This window comes from Apis mellifera, linkage group LG6, assembly GCF_003254395.2.
Source record: "Apis mellifera strain DH4 linkage group LG6, Amel_HAv3.1, whole genome shotgun sequence".
NCBI classification, from domain to species: Eukaryota; Metazoa; Arthropoda; class Insecta; order Hymenoptera; family Apidae; genus Apis; species Apis mellifera.
In genome coordinates, this window is record NC_037643.1 from 5106996 (window position 1) to 5124224 (window position 17229).

Sequence of the window (17229 nt, forward strand, 5' to 3'; positions counted from 1 at the left end):
ATAACAAGTATTCATTACAAGAACAATTTATTAAAAATTTAATCGAAAGATGGAATCATTTAATGAATGATATGACGATGCTCAATAACACAATACAATGAAAATTATAAATCTCTCAATAATAGTGTTAGAAGAATTATATAGCAAAAATATTACATAACTTTTTTTTTTTTTTAAAGAATCGCTCAACCATCTCCACAATTAATATCAAATTAATCGCGCTATTTCCAAATTCTCGATTTAAATTCTCGATTTGAACACAATGGAACGATGGTCTGATCAAAATTCCGATTAAAGCGACGCATAATGCAAATCATTTTCGAGAGAAAGAAATTAAATTTATATGTTGAAACGAAAATCGAGAAAACACAGGGGATGAAAATCTTATCTTTTTTTTAGCCGCAATTTTCTTTCACATACCTCTTTGCGGTATATTTGTGTATTGTACAAATAAATATATATACGTATAGTACGAGAAACGCTTAAGAAACGCGGTTGAATCAAGTCTGTCACGGAGAATTGAATCTGTTTAAACAGCGATTCGTGGATTCCAATTTCCTGTGAAATTAAACTCCCAGATGGAATTTTCCAAATGAAGTAGCCATTCGCCGCAACATCCTCAAACTTATCTAATAAGGAAGAAATTGTATGAATAAATTGATCGAATCAGCTTTTAAAAAAAGAAAAAAAAGAATTCATAATTTTCCGCCAAAAAAACAATTATTTATTTCCAATACAATCTCACGTTTCGATATCGATCAAAAGAATTGAATTGAAGGATATTATTCCTTTTTTTTTTTATTTATTTTAGAATTTTACTTTGTAAATCGAACTGTATAAAATTGTAAAAATTTGTTCAATTTCAACGCTAATCAAATTGAAACGTTCTCGAATATTGCGAATACCGGTCAATGGCGGTGAGAACGTCTCTAAGAGGATAAGCAATTCGAGCTGTTGCTTTCCTGTTGTCTTTTTACGATAGAACGAAATGGACGACTCGTAATACAAGACAAGCCGATTGGTACACTCTTTCTCTGTCCTGGTTGTTCGATGCACGCGAGAAACCATTTTGATCCGACCATCGGTGATCCCCTTCCGTTGAAATTTCTCCCCCTTTTTTTATTTTTTTTTTTTCTCTCTCCCCGCGAATTTTCATTGTCCGATTCGTTATTCTTTACCTCGATAACGCTGGATAACGTTTGGAAGATCATCGAACGAATAAAAAGGAAAAAAAAAAAAAAAAAGAAAAGAAGAAGAAAAAAAAAAGAATTTGTTTTGATGTTTCAACCGTTGGTTGTAAAATTGACAGTAAGATAATAATAGGAGAAGGCATGTTTTGAAATGAAGAAAAAGAGGAAAAAAAAAAAAAAAAAAAAATGAATAGCAAAAGATGGAGATGGATACTAATTTAGAAAATAATATCCAGTCGGGAATAAAAATGCAATAAAATATACTTGTTTCTGCCTTTTGTAAAAGTGTAGAATTTACATTAAAATATTTATACAAGAGACAAGTGCCATAGGTTATGGATGATTTTTTATAGAAGTTGAATCATTAAGCTGGCCTAATTGCATAGTGATTAACACAGTGATCAACAAGCAATTCTATTCAATCTTTTTCCATAAATTTGTAATGTGGGTCACACATATACGTTATATACGTGACATGTATTTTATAAATGGTAAAAGAAGAATCATTAATTTAATACATATATCCCATTTCTTTATAAGAATTTAATACTTGGTAATGAACGACCAGTTTAATGGAACTGTATATTGAATTAAAAGTTAGTATTTTATTGGTATCTATTCATGATTATTAGTATATGCGATTATATACTATTCATAATCTTTTTTTCAATTCTCGATATCTCCTATAATTCTTCGAACAGGAATAATTTTTATTGGGAAAATATTCAACGATTTTCACGATTTTATATTAAAAATGATCACACTTTTTAAAAATTATACGTTAAAACGACGAAAGACATTCACAAAATCGAAGATTTTTCAAATTTTGCAAGAATAAAAATTCTCTACGAGGTCTGCAACTTATCTCCTCGAGATGAACGTAACAATTCCCAAACCAATTTTTTGATTCGGATTCAGGAGAATAAGAAGAAAAAAAAAAAGAGCTTAAATAAGAATATCAAAATTAATGGGATAATAAAATTTTAACGAGTGACTATTAAAGGCAACCGTTCATGAATAGGAAAAGAAAAGAAATTATTGCCCATTATTTCATGCATAGGAGCCGCCATCGCTTTACTGGGACACGTGACCCAGAAGGCGCGCGATTCAAAATTGAAAAGGAATAAAAAAGCGAATCGTGCCGCTCGAATCGATTTTTCGAGGTAATACGAATCCACGGATCGATCGGCTGAGCATCAACACTCATTCGACGTGACGAAGCAAGGTTTTCCAAAGCCGCGAAACGGACTTTTGCCACAGGGATACACGCCATTGGCACAGTTCTATCGTATTACCGCCCGACCACGAAAGAGCACTCGGCCCACGCTCCCCCGTTCGAAACGACGAGGATCTGCCCGGCTTAGAAAACCGACTGCGTATTACATTGCACCGCTTATTATAACGGATATCTGCGGCTTGGGGGAAACGGTGTGTGTGGTGTGCGTCCTCAGTCCTCGACCTTTGTTTGCCGATACGAATCGATGCGAGTCGTCTCCTCTCCATAACGACAGCTTTGCAAAACGTTTCGTCACGGTGGATTGTTAAACAACAAGGGGTCTCGAAGGTATAAAGGAAAGTGTTTAAGCCTCAGGTATATATTGGACGACCACTGCTTTCGAGTATTATATGCCTTGTAACGTGTTACGTAAACTGTATGCACTGTGTGCGCCAAGAGAATCGAAAACGAGAAAATAATAAGGTTGAAGAATGTGCATGCGTAACGAAAGCTTTGTTATTCGTATATTGGTATCTGGTTACTGGTTTCAGATATTCATGATTTGAAGAAATGAAATAAAAAGGAAAGGAAAAAAAAATTCTTGAATTTCTGGGTAATTATTTATATATCAAAATATATGAATAATCGTATCATTAGCTTTATCGTTTGTTACTTTTTTTTTTTTTATTTATATGATGATATATCGTTCGAAATTTCGAAGCTACCATCTTTTTATATCTTTTATGAAATAACCTTGTACGAGAAATTGTTGTGAATATCTGAATACGCGATTTTCAGTGGGAATGAAAAAGTATACGATTACTTGATTTAAAAAATGAAGATGGCTTGAAATCTTATATGGGGAAAGAAATTATTGCATGGATATTGCTCCATACCGTTCAATTTTTATAAATAAAATTCTTCCCTCTGTCTCTAGAAATATTGGAGATATTCAAAATGGTGAAAATTATTGCACCATCTTGCATAAGATTTTTGCTACTATTCCACAATTTGAAAAGATATCCACTAAATATCTTGGAATCTATTTTTAGAAATACATGGAATCGAGAAAAATGGCGAGAGAATTAATCGAAGAAGAAAAGATCATTTTTCCTTTTTTCCCCTCCCCAGTAAGAAATGGAGAAGTGGTAAATGGGGCATGGAAAAGGGCAAAAGAATGGAGGAAACGAATAATGAAATTATCGAGAAGAAAATGGGGAAACGAAGATCGAGAAATAACAAATGGAACAAGTAATGGCAAGGGGAAATGGGAAAAAAATGAAAAGGTTGAGATTAAAGAAAATTGAACGAGCGGGAAGAAAAGAAGATGGGGGGAAAAATGAAAATTGAATATCACGAGGATAAAGAAGGAAGAAATCGTTTTCATATTAAAGATTTTGTACGCGATTATTTTCATTTTTCCTTCCTTTCCATTTCTTCGTTCGTGTATATACAAGTGGTAAGACTTGAAAGTTTATAATGAAAGTTACCGAAATCAATGCACGCTTTTCTTTTTTTACCAACGATACGAAATACATGAAATAATAATCTCGTTTGATATTGTTAACGAAGCGATTCTTGAACGGCAAAAAGGACGGAAAGTTGGTTAAAAGCATGTTGGTTAGGAAAATACCTTTATTTCAGAGCAAAACGGGGCGCACAATGCTCCCTGTTGACAAAAGCGTATAGCAATTCCATTGGCGTCTTTATAATGGGAGAGAATATAAACCAATAGATTTTTTTAAGAAATGGTTTCACAAATATAATGGAAAAGCGGAAAGCATTATTTTCACGAAAGCTTGCAATGCTTTGTTACTTGTCCTTTTATAATAAATTGACTTTCGACGATGAAAATTTATATTTTAATAAGAATTATCAATATTATTCTCTCCTATTGTATCAAGATGTTATGCTTTTGTCTAGATTTTATTAGAAATGATATGAAAAATTCGAATAATTAATTATAATATTAAATTGTAAATTAAAAAAGAGAGGATACAATATTGCTCTTCTTTAATATAATTGGAAAATTCATATATATTTAGAAATCATTTTTCAAACAAAGTCAAATAAATTATTTTACTTCAAGATCTAAATACCTTACAAAAGCATCTTAAAAGTATGAAAAAGTATATTAAAAAAATTTTCATTTTTAATCAATATTTAAATACCTTTTGCGATCCAATTAATAAAGAAGTACCAGAAATGCTAAAAAAAAAAAGAAGAAGAAGAAGCATTCGCTCAAAAGAAGAAGAAATTATAACCATTCCATTTACGAAGACACGGTCCCGGGCCAGAAGCATAAGAAAAACGACTTCAAAGAGCGAGCGAGATGTTGGCCTGCCGCGATTCCGCTCGTTCCACGCGCACCATTTTCGTTTATACTTAACTCCGAATTTTATATGATGGTGCACTTGTCCCTCCGGGTGCGCGAATCGCAGACAAAGAAACTCTGGTTAGTTCAAAGCCGCGTGGATAAGATTTCCTTGCTTTCCGTGTAAAAACTTTTCGAACGAATGCGAAACGTAACGAAATTGGGATAAAGTGATCAAGCTTCTCTTTCTCTCTCTCTTTGTCCGTATATCTCTGTCTTTCTTTCTCTTTCTCATCACGCTTCTCCAACAATAACGGGACGATTGGGGCGCTGCGATCGCATAAAGAGAGAGATCGTAAGTAACCGATTTACAATCCTAACGCGAATTTACGGCGAAACGCGGCCATTTTGCGCCTCCTAACCTCAACTTCTTCCCATTGTTTCTCGCCCGAGGAGAGAGAGAAAGAGAAAGGTTGAATCGTTAAAGAGCGATTGTTATTGCAGCGGTTGGTAATTGACGTTTGATTAAACGTTGTGGTGTGGAGTAGTAATTGAGGTTGTACGCGTTAAATGAAAGATCGATCGAGTTTCTGGTTTTTAGTTAGTCGATAGTGGAGGAGGAGACGGTTTGGGATTAAATGTGTTTTTGCAGTAACCCGCGTGGGATGAGGATGATGGATTGTTCGTTTTCATTCGTGGAATGTGCTCGTTTTCGGAGGTGGTTTTTTTTTTTTTTTTTTGTTTTTATTTATGAGATTGTTAAGGGGATACACGTGGTGATGCGTGGTGACATGGTTGTTGAGAGGTGTAAGAGGATAGAGTAAATTAATGGCGGGAAGGGGATTTTTGGAATGAGCAATTTTTGAAGACTTATTGCGAAACTGGGGATGAAATTTTTCGTTCCAGTTTTGCAAATAGGATTTTCCGACAATTAATTTTTTAAAAAATATTTATTAAATATTCTAAATCATTAGTAGTAGGAAGTTGTTGTAACTTCATTTGACAATTTTCGTGTTTTCATATTTAAAACGTATCAAATTGAATAAATGCTCTCGGAAATTTGCTTGGATGTTATTAAATAAAGTGGATATTTTAGTTTCTGACGTTTCTGCATTTCAGAAAATTGGTTAAATTCTTCGAAATATATTTATATAAAATCATGTCGGCGTAATATTAAATCCTATTATCGCGTATTATGGTAAAATTAAATTTAAAAAATAACTGAAAGGAAATAATTTATCGTTATTATTATTATTATGTAAAGAAACAATCGTAAATATATTTCGTTATCTGTTAATTAATCTAACTTTAAACAATTTTATTTCGTGAAAATTTTAATTTAATTTTTAAATATATCGTTTCAGAGATAAGGCGTGCCAAAAATATATTTGTATCCACAAGTTTAATAAATTACTTACATCAAATACTTATGTTATCATGATATATGATATCCTCTTACATAATTGACGCCCATTATCACGTATAACTGACTTAATAAAAATTTGATTGTAGAAGGAAGTAACGTGAACAAGATTTTTCAAGAAGATTTTCAATTTCAACGAGTTACAGAATTATTATTACTCGTAGAATTTCAAGTCTAAAACTAATCTGAAACTGAAAACTTCGTTGAGAAAAGGTTAGAAACGAGGTGAAAACGACGTGAAGAAGTCGAAAAGTTTTTCCCTATCTTCTTTATATGGTCTTTTGCAGAATTGCACGGAATCGTGGAATTTCAACTGCAAACACTTCTTATCAAAAATGAAGCCACGATGAAATCGAGGCGTGTTGTCACTCGTTAATCCCCTTGTTAACACGAAAGAAACTATCTTAGGAGGATCTTCTGTACGATGGAAGTTTTGACGTAGTTTGTGCTAGTTTTGATGTTGATTCATGGCGAGAAAAATAATAATAATAATAAAGATAATGCGTGATTCTTTTTACCATCTTTGAATGGAAAGCAGAAGTGTTTAAAATTCCAAAAAAAAAAGGAGGAAAGAAATTTGTACGATAAATTGTTGAAGAAGATGATGGAAATAAGTAAGAGTGTATATTTCTTTTGAAAAAATATGCGGCAATTTTTAATCAAATTCTTATCTCAAATGTTATTAACGATTATTAATAGTTATATTCTATAATATTGTGCAATATTCGATTCGTAATATTTAAAACATCAATATTTACAATGGAAAATCAACATGGATTATGCTTTTGATACATATTTGTGGTCAATCGTAATCAATTATTAATTAAATTGATGTGATTGTATTTTATACACCATAATTTGGGAACGTTAATTAGTAAATGATGAAGTAAAGTTTGTTATCGAATAAACGATTATAAAAATGATTATTAAATTTATAATCTTTATATCATTTATCAAAGATAGAAAGATGTTAGATAAATTTCTGGAAAGAAATAAATAATAATATATTCATATTATAATACTATTCCAAATTTCCAACATTTATAGTATCTAATTCGTCGTACAATAATTGAGAATCTCGAAGAGTGAAAATCCATTTGCGACAATTTCAAAGAAATTAAAAAAGAACTACTTAGAGAAATTATTTGTCTCAACATTGAAAAGGAATGATTAATCATTAAATCAACAAGTCCTCAGCTCCAACCAAAAAAAGATTACTCGACTAATTTTGAACAATAAAACACAATTCATCATCATCAAATTTTATTAATCAAGTTCGAAGTACTGAAGTTCAAAACCTTCTTGATCAAAATCAAATTTAATCTAAAAAAAAAGAAAACTCAATAAGTCAATCAAAACTTTAATCCCTTGGAGATTATTTCAATCACGGAGAATGCCAACCGTCAAATCGAAACCAGCTCCCAAACACGGAATCATCTTTCATTAATCGAGTGGAGGATAGGGGCGAAAGCATGGCGGAACAAAGAATTCCGGGGGAACTTGTTCGGACTTAATTTCGCCCCGGTGGCCCCGCCATGAATTCCCTGAAGCCCGGCAAAGTTTATTATTCCCGGCGGCAAAGACCTTTAAGCCTTTTACATCGGTACTCGAGAAGTCGGCGTAACAAACGAGCGCTAGAGATCGTCGGACAGTGGTGGAACGAAAAGAGAGAAAAGAGGAAAAAAGAAAGGAAAGGAAAGAGGAGAGAGGAAAAAAAAATAAATAAAGAAAGAAAGAAAGAAAGGAGTAGTACATTCGCGGTAGCGGAGGCTTTATTTTTGCCGGTTTCATACGTCGTTCGGACTCTTTTCAACCCGTCCCATGCGTCTCTACCCGGACAAATAGTCCGACATTAATTTCCACCAAATGAGAAAACTTCACCGAATTAGTAACCGTCCGCCGCCCTCTCTCTTTGTATATTTACGCGGTAGGTGCTTTTACAAACTGTAGTGTGTGAGAAAGGACTTCTCACGCGTGTTCTTCTTTTTTTTTTTAACGACGTGACGACGTGTACGGAATACATCAGCTCTTGAATCTACGTTTAAAAGTTGGAGGAATTGGGAATTTATTGATGATGTAAGTTCAATTTGAATTATTAGTTGGTGCGTTTAAAATAAAATTGAAGAATGACACGTGAAAATATAGATCGTAAGGGGTTGAGTTTATTTGAGGAACTTTGAGACGTATTTAGAGACGTTGGAGAAATTAAGAGATCGAGGAGATGATTGATGAATAATTTTATACGTTGTACAACTATGTTTGATGGGATGAAATATCTTGAAAGGATAATTACGATGACGGCGCGGTTAATTTACGTGAATTAAAGCGCGTATTAATCATCGTGACGCGTTAATTATCATTAATCATTGTTAATGTAATTTTAATGGCATCGAGTTAAGTATTAAAGAGGCTGTGTAAACCGAATGGAATACGCGAAAACTAGTTATCGTAAACTGGAGTGAAAATATGATCATGTTTCTGATAAACTGATAGCAACAAGAAAGAGGAATTTATATGAAATAAATCCACTACTTTTTTCAAAGGATTATTCTTAAATGTTATTGGTTCAAATCTAATATTACACCAAATTTTTTTCTTTAAACTAAATATATTTTCCTCTGCATCAAACATTGGTGTTTTTCAGAGTTTCAAACTCCGGAAATTTATATTTAAATAATTCTTAAACAAAGTCATTAAAATCTCTCGTGAATTTTTTCAAATTTTGATGATACAATTTAACAATAATAAGAATTCTCATCAAAAAAGAAGAAGAATATTCAATTATTCAAAATTCAAATTACTTAGAGCCTTAAGAGTTAAAGAGCGCACCTAACCTCAAAATCTAATCTCCCAGCTCGATCAGAACGTGACTTGGAGGCAATGCAAAGACGATTGGGCGTCGATCATGTATAAAGTAATTAATATCCATCCCGGTTGACAGTCGACGAGCAACAAGAAGGCTGATAACCGTGTCAGAGGCAGTAATTATCCGATTTCGGGATGCTCCGTAACTGATCACGAACGGTCATAACGGCTGGTCCCTTCATCACCCAACGAGACGGGCGCAATAATTAAGAAGCAGGATCGCACAAATTACATACCGATTCAATTAATTTGCGATCCCAGTGTCGAGGTCATCCCCTTCCACGCCTATCGCGTTCTCTTCACACCCTTCTTCCATTTTCACCTTTTTTTTTTTTTCTGCAACAGAATCGACTCCCGTTTTAATTTCGAAGCCGAGCGAAGAATTACGAGGCGCGCCGACACCGTTTGACCCTATCTTCATCGATCTTTCGATGGACTGATTGATTGATCCGTTTCTCTTCGTCGATCGAAATGAAATAACGGAAGTGTTTATCCGACAGCGTTATCTTCCTTCCTCTTGCGACAGCTTTTTGCCGAGTTTGAATGTTTTATAAACGCGTGATGGACGCGTTTAATTTTTTATATATACATTCTTTTTTGTTCTTGCTTTTGGTTTTTAATGACGGTTTTTGGAACGATGTGTTGTATTTATTATGGATTAGTTAGATAGCAATTGATTAGAAAATTCTATGATAATGGAAAAATTTTAGAGAATTTGAAAATTTGAGTTTGGCAAAATTGGAAAAAATCTTTGGTGTATTTTAACTTTGTTTCTTATATGAAAGTGATAAGAAAGATGAAGGAATAGATATTTTTGTAAATTAGATTATTATGATTAATAAAAAGATATTTTATAAAATAAAAATATATAATAAATAATTGAAGTAAGTATAATGGGAAGTAATATTCATCGTTTTTATTTATTTCAATAAATTATGAATTTTCGCGAAGGTGGATATCATAAATTTCAGCTTGAATTATTACTTTTTTCTTTCCAAACTTGATTCGGTGCCAACGATTTAATATATAATATCATCAGTATGCGTTCAAAGGTTATTCGTTGCACCCCGAAACGTGATTAGACCATAAACCACCCTGATGAGCATTAATCCACATTCGATATCTATTCGAATAATACTATATAAATCAATTTATTCGATCCAACTATCATCCTTGTTTATCGTATTTTCTCTCTTTATACATTAATTCCTCCCATAGCATATTCTATTTTTCAATTAATAATTTCAACATCATTGTATCATTTACTATAAAGAGAACCACCGTGAAAATAATAATAGCAAAAATCTCGAAACAACGTTCATTTCCTAATATTTAAATTATCTATTATTTCAATTTATTAAAAATATAATTTTAATCTCGTTTCCAATTATCAATAATTAAAAAGCAAACCCAAAGCTTCTTTATCTTTGTCATCTCAGAAGAATCATCCCTTAGATTATTGCACATCTCCTTTATATTTACTTGATATGACAAAATCATACTCTTCTCCTAGCTCTCTAGCTATTCTTTCTAATTTAAAATTACGAGAAATGATTCCATTTTTTCAGAAATTCTCAAATCTCCAAATTCCAGAGTGGATTCCATTGTGCCCACGGCATCGACGAGGCCGGGTATCGTGGAACGAGATTAAAAAAAAAAAAAAAAGAAAGAAACGCAGGGTTGGTTTAATCGACGAGTTAAAAGCTTGATCGCATTGAATTAGTCAGCCGAATTTAATTGATCGAATGATTCGTTCCCTATGCCACTCTCCTGTATCCTCCCTCCCTCCCTGCCTCCCTCTTCCTCGCAGCTCGAAACGACCTCGATTTATCGTCGCCATTCAATTGCTAACGTTTTAATACTTTTTCGCAGTACACGATCGGCAGAGAAGACGGCCGATAAAAATTGCATTTAAATCGAGCACATCCCTCTGTCGTAAATCGATGGGGTATCGAAGGGGTGCTCGAGCCTGTCCTTTATTAAAACTTGGCCGATTAGCGTTCCGCCAACCCCGATCGACATTGTGAGCGAAGGAGGGCTTGAGGAGGAATTAAATACAATGGGAGCATGTATTTATAGGAAGATAGTATTGGCGTGTGGAAAATTTACGATGGGATAAATTTCTTTCTCCTCTCCTTTTTTGATTTTTTAATCGGAGGATATTTTCTTTTTTTTTTTAAAAGAAAGAAGATTGGGATTGTGGTTTTAAATTCTTTATGCAAATTCTTTATGCAAGAAATATATTTTTTAAGTGTAATTCATTAATCGATTGTAATTGATATTTTATAAAGAGATTTATTTGGTGGAAGATGAAGAATATTTATAATAAAATGATTCGATAATAATTTTTTCTGAGTAGGTTTAATTAATTATTATACTTGAATTATTTTTATTTAAAGAAATTTTAAGTATACTTGTGCTGTTCATATGAACAAAAATTATATTGCCATAAATTCTTAAGTAATTTATGATATTTGATGATTAAATTCATATATTAAGAATTTAAATAATTCTATTTAAATTCTTGTTCTATTAAAAGTGATGAATACTCTTCATCTTGTTGTATTATATATTTTTATACGAAAAAAAAATTTATTTTAGATTTCATTCTCTCCCAATCAACCATCCCAAATTTCGAACTGTGCACGATGGTTTTACTGATACTTGGATAAGTACTACCTTTCTAATTTTCTCCACGAGTTATCGATGGAGAGGCGTTATAAGATGAAGAAATACCAGAAAGCCATTCTTACATCTCCGATCTCCGATTTCATTAAATTTCTTTTAAATCACCCTCAAGAGGTTGAATTCCCTTCTTCTAGAATTAGTTTTCCTCGATTCTTGAAATATTTCTCGAAACCAGCCCAAGTCTCTCACATACCGTGGATTGAATAACGGTTGAAAGTAACGCTGGGCTGATGATTAAAAGTAAAATAAGTCCAGTAAATTCCTCTCCTTTTCCTATTCAAAAGTTGCATAACTTCTCTTTTTAATCACATATTTTTATCTTCTTTCTCTTTCAGATCTCCCATTGTTTGTCGTTGCTTGGAAAATCATTGTGAAGAAGTGAGTAAAAGTAATTGGTAATTTTATTTTTTAAATTAATAAGATTTTTCTTTCAGATTCATGCTCTGGAAACGTTGTAAGGCAAAAGAAAATAGAATAGGAAAATCATTGTAAAGAAGTGAGTAAAAGTAATTGGTAATTTTATTTTTTAAATTAATAAGATTTTTCTTTCAGATTCAAGCTGAAAGGAAACGTTGTAATGCAAAAGAAGTAAATAGTATAAGAATTTATGGTATCAACAATTGACTTTTGCATCTTGTTAAGAAATTCTCCTAGTCAATTCTTGGAACAATTCTATATAATGCACACTTTTGTAATAACAATGTTTTCACGTCGTGTACAACAAGGAAAATATATTTTCTCTTTGATACAAATACTCGTCATTGTCAGAGAGAAATATTTCCTTCCGAGGAGGAAATTTAAATTCTTGATAACTCCAACTTGATTACTCGTTGAAATATTTATATATAAGTCTTTGAAACATAGATAGAAACGTAGACCATTCCGCTTTGTAAGGGGTATACACCATTGTGAAATATTCAAATGACAGCTTTTTTTTTTTTTTTTTTTTCATGGATGAAAAGAAGAGAGTTTCTGGTAAGAAACTGGATTAAAAAAAGTCTGACTTGTATATTTTTACGTATCGTTGGGATATTACAAAATACAAAGATGTTGATAATTATTAAATGAATCGATGTTTTAATTTTTGAAATGTTAATAAAGAATAACAAATAAGGATTTTTCAAAATAAACATAAACTAAATCTCAGCTCAACATATCAAGTTTTATAAACTAAAACTGTTCCAGATATTCTAGGTATTGTTATCCATATTTAAAAGATGGATTACATTTTAAAAAATTTTTCAACTTTTCAGACTCGCAAAAAGAATAGAGAAACAGGATAAAGTGATTGGATGGAACGCGATTGGTTGAAAGCGGTCAATGGCTCTTGCTAAAATTGTTCAACGAAACAAATATTCAAAATATGAAGGAAATTGTTCAGACGACATAATGGCGCACATTGATTCGATGAATGGGTGGAAAACTCGCGCAATTTATGTCCAGCGAAAAAGGAATTTCCGAAAATTCCATTAACCATTTAATTCCATGCAAAGTGAACATTAAAATCGCGGACTAAATTCCTTTCGGCAAACAGACGAGCAACCTCTTTTCCCTAAAACCGTAATCACGTTTATCACGGTCGTGATCGTTTCACGTCTAAAACGAATTCTCTTGCCAAGTTTTTCTTTTTTCTCTCTCCCTCCTTCCCTTCTTTTTTCCTCTCTCTCATTTTTCCTTTCTTTTTTTCTTTCTTTCTCTTCTCCTCCTTCTTCTTGTTCTTTTTTCATCTTCCCTCGAAACACATGCAAATTAATCGCATTATCAACGAATCGAGCATATTGTTCTCTCCCTTTGTTTTCCGGGAACACATCGAGAAATTGAAAATTTTGCCAATGTTATAGGTAACGTAAAGAAACGGTTATAAACCAGGGGGATCCAGGATAATTTATGGAGAAGGCATGCCGCCAAGATTTAAGGGTGAGTTTCGTGTTGCACTTGTAAATCTTCTTACGTGTTATATTGTTTTACTTGGATCGATCTGATTTATGGGAAAGCATTTTCTGAAAATATCGAAATTAATATTCTTATTTTACGCGTGCTTGCGTAAATTTTTCTATTTGTGTCATTCATGTTGTAATTATCATTATATAATGAAAATTGTTTCGATTAAGAATTAATGGTTTTGAGAAGAGTAATATTGTATAGAAATCTGTATGATTAAATTTTTTTTTAAATAAAATCACACGATTATATTACTTTACCATTTTCATCTCGTGCATACATGCGACATCGTACAATGGATTGGAATTGAAAGTTAATTTTACTTATTAAAATTTAATAAGTATTAATTAATAATAATTGGTATTAACTAATGGGATGATAAAGATCGTGCAATATCGTGCAAAGTAGTATATACCAATCATATTGTCAGTCAGAGAGTAGTATAGATCGAGTATAATGTAAATCCTGTAGTATTAAAAATTGAATATTGCAAAAAGATGGCAGCACTTATCGTAAGAAGTAAATAGGCAAAGGGTAATAAGTGTCTTGTAAAATCTAGAATATTGTTAAAAAAACGATTCAAAAAAGTGTATATAACATTTTACGAACAATTTGTTCAAATTGATCACTTGCAAAGCATCCAGAATGCGAATACAAGTATTAAGTTCTTAGTAAAAGAGTTTTTGTAAGATTGTTCCTTTGCAAAGTTGTTAAAATATAAATCTATTCCAAGATTTCTTAATCAACAAATATCAAGAGGAAAAATATCAAAGATGAAATTGGTTAAATTACACGGTATTCGATAATTCAACGTCTGAGCTCGAGGCAAAATTTTTACGATCCCAAAAGCTCCTCTTTTGCCTTTTAACAATCCTTCTTTCCATTCCTCCTCCTCCATCCCTCTTATCATAAGATTTAATTTCATCTTGTGTTGTTTTTTCTTTTCTTTTTTAATGATACTCATTAGAAAACATTTTAGTTTTTACCTCGGTGCACGCAAACTTTCTTTTATTTTTAATATCAAAATTTTCTTTATTCCTTTTCTATTTTTTTTTCTCTCTCTCTCTTTTTTAATAAAAATTCTACGAATAAAAAAACGAGTCTTATGGTTTGATGGGATTAAGTGGAAGTGGATTGACAAATCCTATTCGAATTTTCTGTGATTTTATTATTCAGAAATTCTGTTTTATTGCCAATAAATATATTTATTTCTTACAATTACAGGTACTTATAAATTTTCAAAACTGACGAATATTGGAGACTCGTTCAGTCAAGTATTTTACTTGTTAGCAATGAGTATCAAATATTTCATATTTGTTACTTGGATTTATATTTAACTAGATTAAACTCGATCCCATCTACCGTTGGTGCTCGAATAAGAACGAAACGTTGAAAAAAAGTGAAGGAAAAAAACGAGAATGGAGAACAGTTGACGAAACGAAAAAAGAAAAAAAAGACTGGAATCACAACTTGAACATCGAATGACTGGAACTTGAAAAAGGAGGACAAAAAGCTGTATAGCCCTTTCAACGTATCGTTCCACGATCCCGTCGTCGAAAGCCTTTGCACGATCGTTTTTCCCGCGTTTTTTTCTCTCATTCCTTCTACTTTCTTCGACCCCCGTATCACTCTTGTTTCGAGCATTAATTTCTCTCTCTCTCTTTCTCTCTAACCTTTTTTCTCTGTCTAATAGATGCCATCTAAGGACAAAAACTATTATCGACACGGAAAAATATACGAGTACAGATCAGCGAGGCGAAAATCAAATAGAAAATAAAATCAATAATAACAAAATTGCATTGAAAGAGTTTAAATAATTGTCGAATATAAATAGAATTTGTAATTAATTTGTATTTCTATAAAAGATAGTAAGAATTTTTACACTAATAAATAAATCAAGATGAAAAATAAATAAACAAAAGTGCACTTCGATCTTCGATCACACGAAGAATAGGCTCGTGAAGAGAATCCTCAGAGAATCGCAGATTAATCGAGCAATTACGATCACGATATATCCGTCGTTTCACGGATCGACGCTTTTGAAATTTTGAACGAGAGATCGTGCCCACGTGGACACGATTTTCTCGACCACGGAGGCGTTTCCACCGAGACGGGCCTGTTTTCACGATAAAGATCTTCGATAGTTGGGCCCATTACCTGTTGCACACACTTTGTGAAAGAGTGACATAACGTAAGGAGAAGCAGAAACCGGCTGAATCGTATGTGGGAGTAATCCTTGCGCCGTGTAGGCCGATCCCAATTTCCTTCTTTTAATCGAATCACGTGGATGTCTGTACGTCAACTTTTATACACATTTCTTTAATCCTCTAACGTATCTTTTTCAAAGGGAAATCGTCGAAGAATTCATCGCAATGCATTTAGTTGTGGGATGAAAGTAATTGAGGAGGAAATTTCCAAGAAGGTAATTACGTACTTGTTAAATTTAATATTCTGACGAAAGATAAGTTACTGGAAAAGAAGACAGACTTTTCCCTCCTTTTTTCATTCTTCCCTTCGTAAGTATTCTTTCAACTTTTATACACATTTCTTTAATCCTCTAACGTATCTTTTTCAAAGGGAAATCGTCGAAGAATTCATCGCAATGCATTTAGTTGTGGGATGAAAGTAATTGAGGAGGAAATTTCCAAGAAGGTAATTACGTACTTGTTAAATTTAATATTCTGACGAAAGATAAGTTACTGGAAAAGAAGACAGACTTTTCCCTCCTTTTTTCATTCTTCCCTTCGTAAGTATTCTTTCAACTTTTATACACATTTCTTTAATCCTCTAACGTATCTTTTTCAAAGGGAAATCGTCGAAGAATTCATCGCAATGCATTTACATTGTGGGATGAAAGTAATTGAGGAGGAAATTTCCAAGAAGGTAATTACGTACTTGTTAAGTTTGATATTCTGACGAAAGATAAGTTACTGGAAAAGAAGACAGACTTTTCCCTCCTTTTTTCATTCTTCCCTTCGTAAGTACTCTTTTACGAGAAAACGATTGATTCTTTCTCTCTCTTATTTCTTCCCTCCCAATTAGAACAACGAATTACACATCGTCGCTTATCCTCCCCGATATGAGATAACGAGGAAACATTGTTGATTCCCCGACACACGGTTTAAATAGAAATCGGCGATCCGGAAATGGATATCCGGAATGGGAGCCGTGGTCAAACGGGTGTAATAACGTTTAAACAAATTCCGCGGTCCGGTCAATAATCAATTTGTCAGGCGCATCGATGAATCTGGCCAATCCTCTCCCCTTTTTCCTTCCTTCGCGCGCTTGTACGCAGAGGGGAGGAGGGGGAAGCTATCGACAACCGCAAAATCGCACGCGCATCGCCGCCAAATCGGATTTCGCGGTGGCCGCCCGTATTATTTGCATATCGGTTCCAGCGTTTCGTTGGAAACAACGACGGTCCGTCCACGGTGTTGCATCGACGAGATTGTGAGGGGGAGGAGGAAAGGAGGAAAATGAATGTGGAGCACGGGGAAATAAAGCAGTCGGTATGTCGTGCTCGGGGGAGGGATTAGAAGGAGGGAGAGGAAGGTCTGGATGAATTTACGATACGTTGGGTGACGCTTTTTTT

The 17229-nt window shown here is 33.2% G+C and overlaps 1 protein-coding gene and 2 long non-coding RNA genes across 9 annotated transcripts in view; 2 read left to right on the forward strand and 1 right to left on the reverse strand.

Annotated features, from left to right (window-relative positions):
• LOC725800 (fibrillin-2) overlaps positions 1–17229 on the reverse strand; it is a 160127-nt gene that overhangs the window by 128773 nt on the left and 14125 nt on the right. The gene's annotated exons all lie outside the window — the stretch shown is intronic.
• LOC102653863 overlaps positions 1–17229 on the forward strand; it is a 46555-nt gene that overhangs the window by 27556 nt on the left and 1770 nt on the right. For 3 of the 5 annotated variants that reach the window (XR_003304919.1, XR_003304918.1, XR_003304922.1), the window contains exons 4-8: positions 12032–12074; positions 12131–12192; positions 12249–12890; positions 12950–13613; positions 14862–17227. This is a non-coding gene — a long non-coding RNA (uncharacterized LOC102653863). Of the gene's footprint in view, positions 1–12031; positions 12075–12130; positions 12193–12248; positions 12891–12949; positions 13614–14861; positions 17228–17229 lie in introns of those variants that run through there. The other 2 variants (XR_003304920.1, XR_003304921.1) reach the window with 2 other exon arrangements.
• LOC113218870 lies at positions 6084–8685 on the forward strand. The gene is made up of 2 exons (XR_003304927.1): positions 6084–6356; positions 6431–8685. It is a non-coding gene; the product is annotated as an uncharacterized LOC113218870 (long non-coding RNA).